Source organism: Piliocolobus tephrosceles, chromosome X (genome assembly GCF_002776525.5).
Source record: "Piliocolobus tephrosceles isolate RC106 chromosome X, ASM277652v3, whole genome shotgun sequence".
In the NCBI taxonomy this organism is placed as follows: domain Eukaryota; kingdom Metazoa; phylum Chordata; class Mammalia; order Primates; family Cercopithecidae; genus Piliocolobus; species Piliocolobus tephrosceles.
This window is the reverse complement of record NC_045455.1, coordinates 78,055-84,637: the sequence shown is the minus strand read 5'-3', so window position 1 is coordinate 84,637 and position 6,583 is coordinate 78,055.

Here is a 6,583-nt window from a genome sequence, read left to right as displayed (position 1 = left end):
AGCCGTATTCACACTGGAAAGTTGGTGATCATTAAGAATTTCTAGATTGCTTAAATAACAATACTTTGCATTTATGAAGTTCTTAATGTTTCTCAGGCAGAAGATTGATAGCTGTTAAAACTGATTAGAGTCCATTATATTACCCTCTCTTCCTTGAATGTTTAAAATTTCTAGTAATAATACATTAAAAAGAAAATTCGGCCGGGCGCGGTGGCTCAAGCCTGTAATCCCAGCACTTTGGGAGGCCAAGACAGGCGGATCACGAGGTCAGGAGATTGAGACCCTCCTGGCTAACACGGTGAAACCCCGTCTCTACTAAAAAATACAAAAAACTAGCCGGGCGAGGTGGTGGCGCCTGTAGTCCCAGCTACTCGGGAGGCTGAGGCAGGAGAATGGCGTGAACCCGGGCGGCGGAGCTTGCAGGGAGCTGAGATCCGGCCACTGCACTCCAGCCTGGGCGACAGAGCGAGACTCCGTCTCAAAAAAGAAAAAAAAAAATTCATCTCAGATAGATGGGGATTGATTTTCCCAGTTGGTTTATCTATCAGTGGATGAGTTGAATACCTTTTACTAATAGATAGAATAAGATAATGTTGGACAATTCTATTCCAGTTTTTAATTTTATTAATATAATTACTGAAAAATCTTGTTCACATAGTAAAAAGGAACAGAGGAGTTTTGTTATATTAACACCACTTAATTCTTTAATTTCTGGCTGGGCGTGGTGGCTCATGCCTGTAATCCCAGCACTTTGGGAGGCTGAGGCAGGCTAATCACTTGAGGTCAGGAGTTCACCACCAGCCTGGCCAACATGGTGAAACCCTGTGTCTGCTAAAAATACAAAAAAATCATCTGGGCATGGTGGCACACGCCTGTAATCCCAGCTACTGGGGAGGCTGAGGCAGGAGAATCGCTTAAACGGGAGACGGAGGTTGCAATGAGCCAAGATTATGCCACTGCATTCCTGCCTGGGTGACATAGACTCCATCAAAAAAAAAATTTTTTTCTTTCAAGTTATATTGCAAAATGTTCAGTTATCTATAATCAGTATTACTTCTATTAGTCTACCATCTCATAATTTGAATTTTATTGAAAGCTAACGATGAGGAACCACTTGACTTCTAAAAGGATTTGTTATTCAATCACTGAAGTCATCCAGTTTCTCTATTTCTGAGAAGTAAATATAAAAGATCTCCCAGGACTTACCAGCTAACTATGAACTACACCTGTTGCTTTTCCACTCTTAGAAACAGCTCAATCTGACAGAAAGGTTTGCGGGGAGAATCAAAGCAGTGATTTCAGCACATCTTTGTCAGTGCAATATTTTTATAAAGTGTTCAGTGCATATTTGCCAAAGTCTTGGATTGCAGATTTAATTCATCCAATTTCTGGAAATTGCAGTAAAGTCAAGATTAAAATTATATAGAGCAAATAGTCTGTTTCTCATTACCTAATTTAAATAATACAATATAATGTTTAGCTGAATGTGTGAGTTATTGATGAGGCCAGCAGTGTGATAATGGGAGTTCTGTTTCTTCAGTAAATATGTGTATGAATATGTAAAGCTCTAGCATGGGGCTTTTGGGAATGAGAAGATTGGTTTTTAAAATTATAATTTTGTTTTACAACATGACCAAGTGTTTTACCTGTATTTAATAAAATATTAAAGTATATACTGCTGAAAACTAACTGCATTTAGCATTTAGTTTATAACTTTTTTAACTAATAGAAGGTGGAAATAATTTTTTTTTTTTGAGACAGGGTCTTACTCTGTTGCCCAGGCTGGAGTGCAGTGGCGCAGTCTCAGCTCACTGCAACCTCCACCTCCCAGGTTCAAATGATCCTCCCACCTCAGCCTCCCGAGCAGCTGGGATTACAGGCATGCGCCACCACGCCTGGCTAATTTTTTTGTATTTTTAGTAGAGATGGGGTTTCCCCATGTTGGCTGGGCTGGTCTTGAACTCCTGACCTTAGGTGATACACCCACCTCGGCCTCCCAAAGTGCTGGGATTAACAGGCGTGAGCCACCATGCCTGGCCGGAAATAAAATATTTAATTGGATAAAGAATGACTGCAACTGGGAAACATTTGGTAGAAACAGGTTTTAACTATCTTAATGATTACTGCACACTTTATCAGGGTGAAACCACATAAAAATTTACCCTTAGGTTTTATAGGATGTATTTTGGAAATGGCTCCATTAGCAAGTTGCTTAAACTTTGACATATGTTCATTGTTCATTCTGCATCTGTGAGAGAGTCATGTTTATGGAGCTGGGGTCTGTCTCACTGTGTTGCCCAGGCTGGAGGCCAGTGACTCGTGCACTGCAGCCTCAAACTCCTGGCCTCAAGCAGTCCTCCCACCTTAGCCTCTCAAGTAGATGTTTTTGCCTTTCTGAAAATCATACTTTAAGCCTCTCCCCTTACCAGTTTGCCCAAACTGTCTCGCAAATACTCTATTCTTACTGGGTCCTGATACTCATCCTGTGACGTAGTGTTCTCTCTTGGTCAGAGTTCTTGTTACTATAGATCAGTATAAAATAATGGCATCTAGCACTGATTATGTTCAGTGTGCTAGCACTAAGTGCTCTGAACACTTCATGCTGTCTTATGCCAAAACAAGCTGATAAGGGGGGTACTACCGTTCTACTGCATGCGAATGCATGAGAAAGAAGCTTGCCCAAGTTCACATTCAAGCTTGTGCACACACAGTAAGTAATAGAGTCAGATTCTAATGTAGGTTGGTCTGACTTGACAGCCAAAGGTCTCAGCCACTGTGCTTGCCATTCCCAGGAGAAACTTATGTTTTCAACCAGCATTAAAGCTGCAGGTCTCTAGCTGTGCCAGTGCCTTACCTCAGCTTTACTGATGGCAGGTGGTGGAAGTCCTTGCTCGTACAGGGAGCCTGGCTGCACACCTGGTACACGATGTTGGGCAGTAGAGATGCCACGGGCTGTCTCTGCAGTTCTGCAACCACAATTGGTGTCCAGGGCCAGGCTGGTTTCTGTGCTCACCACTCCTGCTTTTTTTTTTTCTTCAACCAGCAGAGCAGGTGACCGTAGTTCTTGGGCAGCCTGCTTGAAGCAAAGTGCCCTCTACTGCTCTTTTCATGAGTGCAGCAGGATTGATTGAGGCTGGCTTTGCACGTGCATGGTAAACCGGCCATGTGAGAACTCAGCTGCACTGCCAGCCGGCACCAGGCTCCCGGTTGCCTTTCACTCACTCACTGGTGCTCAGCTAGCGTTGACTGAGTGCCTGTGATGCAGCAGTCAGTGCCCATCTGCCACCCTTGGCAGCTGTGTGGACCTAGACTGCCCTTCAGCAAAGCCTGCTGCTCTGCCTCAGAGGAAACGAAGAGCCCCACGCCCACCAGCAAAGGCTTCTGGGCCCTGGGCATCCTCTCTTCCCTCCAAAACTGGGGCTAGTGAATGTTAAGACCTTGTCTCTAAAAAAAAAAAAAAACTTGAAGAAAATATGAATGGGCTTGATTCTAATTTTTATATTTGATTTTTATTTTTCAGTCCTATTTTTAAAAAAGTCTGAAACTTGGAAATAAGGCAAAAAAGGAGTGATTGCATGGCTGTGTCATATCTGACAAGCTAGGATTATTTAACGGTTGACCCACATTTGTGCCCACACTGTGACATTACATGTTTACTTACAGATTTTTGTCCAGTAGAGATGTGAGTGATTTCTGTATGATGGCCTCAAAGGTGGCAGTTGTGCTGCCCTGTAGGATCTTAACCACTTTTGTTTCTAACTGGCCATTTGACTCCACTTTTTCCAGTGGCTGCACGTACTCAGCTTTGTGAACTTTCTGAACTAGCTTTATCCTCCTCTGGATTCCCTCATGAATGAGTTAAATAAATCCTCTGAGATTGAGACCATCCTGGCCAACATAGTGAAACCCTGTCTCTACCAAAAATACAAAAAATAGCCGGGCATGGTGGCGGGCGCCGACAGTCCCAGTTACTCATGAGGCTGAGGCAGAAGAATCGCTTGAACTCGGGAGGTGGAGGTTGCAGTGAGTAGAGATCGCACCACTGCACTCCAGCCTGGCAACAGAGCAAGACTCCGTCTCAAAAAAATACAAAATAAATCCTCTGAAACGTGTTCACTTTATATTCGTGTGAGTCATGCGTTTAACTCTTGAGAACTATACTTGGGCATTCCCCAAAGCCCAACAACAGAGTTAGATACTCACCCAGGAGGAATTCCATTTTGTCAAACTTCCCATTAAGTAACTTATTTTAGTTCCCATTATTTTGCATTATTATAAATTAAGTAGAAATAGCAGAATAATTCTTTTTATTATGAGGTAGCTAAGTTGATTATATTAGATGTATATTATAAGCTGGACAGCTTTTATTATTTCTCTTACAGGAAGCATTTCACAATTTCTAATTTTTATTATGTTCCTTGTAATACATACTAATGCAGCAATTTGAATGGAAAAATTAAGTCTGAATTTCTGACAGCCAGTCTGATTTTGGCTGCTTCATTTGACAACATGATTCTATGTAGGTTTTGAATATGTGCAGACGCTCAGCACTGTTGTTCTTCATACACAGATGACAAATGACAAAGTCCAGTGCCATCTCAGCTCATGAGTTTGGGGTTCCTCCTCAAAGGCTGTCAAGCTGCCACTTTCTACTGCAGTTGTAGTTCACCTGCCTCTACCCATTCCCTGATTCAGGTCTGGCCCTTGGAACAGAGTATAACATGTTGAGAAAACATCTAAATAAACTGTTGAGAAGTATATGTTCAATAGATCCTGAAGGGAAACTTTGCAAGTCCAGAAGGGGTCTGGTTTTAGTACAGGATTTTAGGAGAGTTATTTCTGCTTCCTTTCGTTACTTTCAAGTTTAGGGCAATATACTGGGAACCTTTCAAAAGGCCAAATTGGGAGTTTATTTGCATTATTCATCTTGAACTATTTAATGTTATATAACTACAATAGCTTTTTTTAAACATGATTTTAATTCCGCCTAATAGCAGAGGGTGTTTTGGTGTTTTGTTATTTCGTTGTTATTTACAGAAGAAATACCAATGAAAAAGACCCGGAGTTATGGCCCATCATAGTCTAGATTCTGGCTTCCAAGAGTTGCCTTATGCTCGAGTTTTGTTCAGCCTTCAGTTGGGATAGGGCTTGGGATCATCAACTCATTGTGACACTTCAGGAAAAAACAGCTGAAGCAGCCATTCAAAGTAGGTCCTGCAGCCACAGTGGACCTGTTTCCTATTAAGAGTCAGGATCTCAGAAAGTTCTCAATCAGTACATCTTCGCTCTTCAGAGAAAATAAAAGATCCTCTTATTTCTGCATTTAACATTACAGCTTACAAAGTGTTTTCATTGGCATTTTTAAAAGCTTGTGACTAGGTGGATACTTTTTAAAGCCATTAAATTTAATGAATCAATTTTGCTGCAAAAACAAAACTTAGAAATATCCTAAAATACTTGATATTGATATTTGAATCCTAGAAATCAGAATTATTACAGAACACCACAGGATCCTAAATTTTGCATGAAAGGGAGGTAGAACAATGACAGAAGAAAACAGAGTGGAGATGCCTGCACTGAGTTCCCACGGGAACCCAGACGCGGTGGAGCAGGAACTTGAGGTACGGGCCTGTGTGTTCTCTGGTAGCAGGTTCTAGCTGGCATTCTGGAACACAGAGAATCTTCAACAGGGACTCTCGTCCTTGTGCAGCACCACCTCAGTGCTGATCACTTAGGCCTATTGTGCCTAAGTGGACTTTAAAGGACTAAACAAAAGAGAGAAAGAAAATAGGGAGGATTCTGGGAAGATGGCAAAGTAGGACTTTAATGTAAATGTTTTGAAACTCTGGAGTCTACTGAACTGAAGGCTTGTAACTTCCAGGGGAAGTGATGGATGGTAAATTGCTGTGAATTACAGTCAATTTCAGCTCTCAGCGCAGCAGTGACTGCCCATCCCCCATCACTAGTTCCATGACAGGCAGTGAACTTGAAGACAGGACAATTGAAATTATTGTCTTTGAGGAACAGAAAGAAAAATATTGAAGTGAACAGAGCTGTTGGTGAAACGACGCTCTGTAAAATATTTAGAGGTTTATTGTTCCTGGAGCAGCTTGTTCGTAGCTTACAAGAGCCAGGGTGGGCAGAAAGAACACTGTCCTCCAAATACTGGGAATCTGTGCTCTGATTGCTGATTGCTGCTTCCGAGCAGAGAGGTGCAAATAAAGAGGTGGGGAGTCATTATATTGCACCTTCCACCATTGTTACAAGCTCCTCCTCTTCCAGCCAGAATGACTTCCAGGGAAGTTAAGGGGCTGGCACCCCCTTTCTCCCCTGTCATGGTTTTCTTTTTCTCCTTTTGGGAGCCAGACATTTGAGATTAGGACATTCAGAAACAACTTTATACATGGAGAAAGTTATTAGAAAGTGACAGTGCATACTCAGGGGAAGGCACAGGTTCCGAAATGACCTGAGGAGACCTCAAGTCTATACCTCAGGCCGATCCCCAGGCACAGAGGCAGCCTACAATGCAAAACCAAAAACAGAAATCAGCATAACCTGGGGAATGGGAGAATCTGATTCCAGA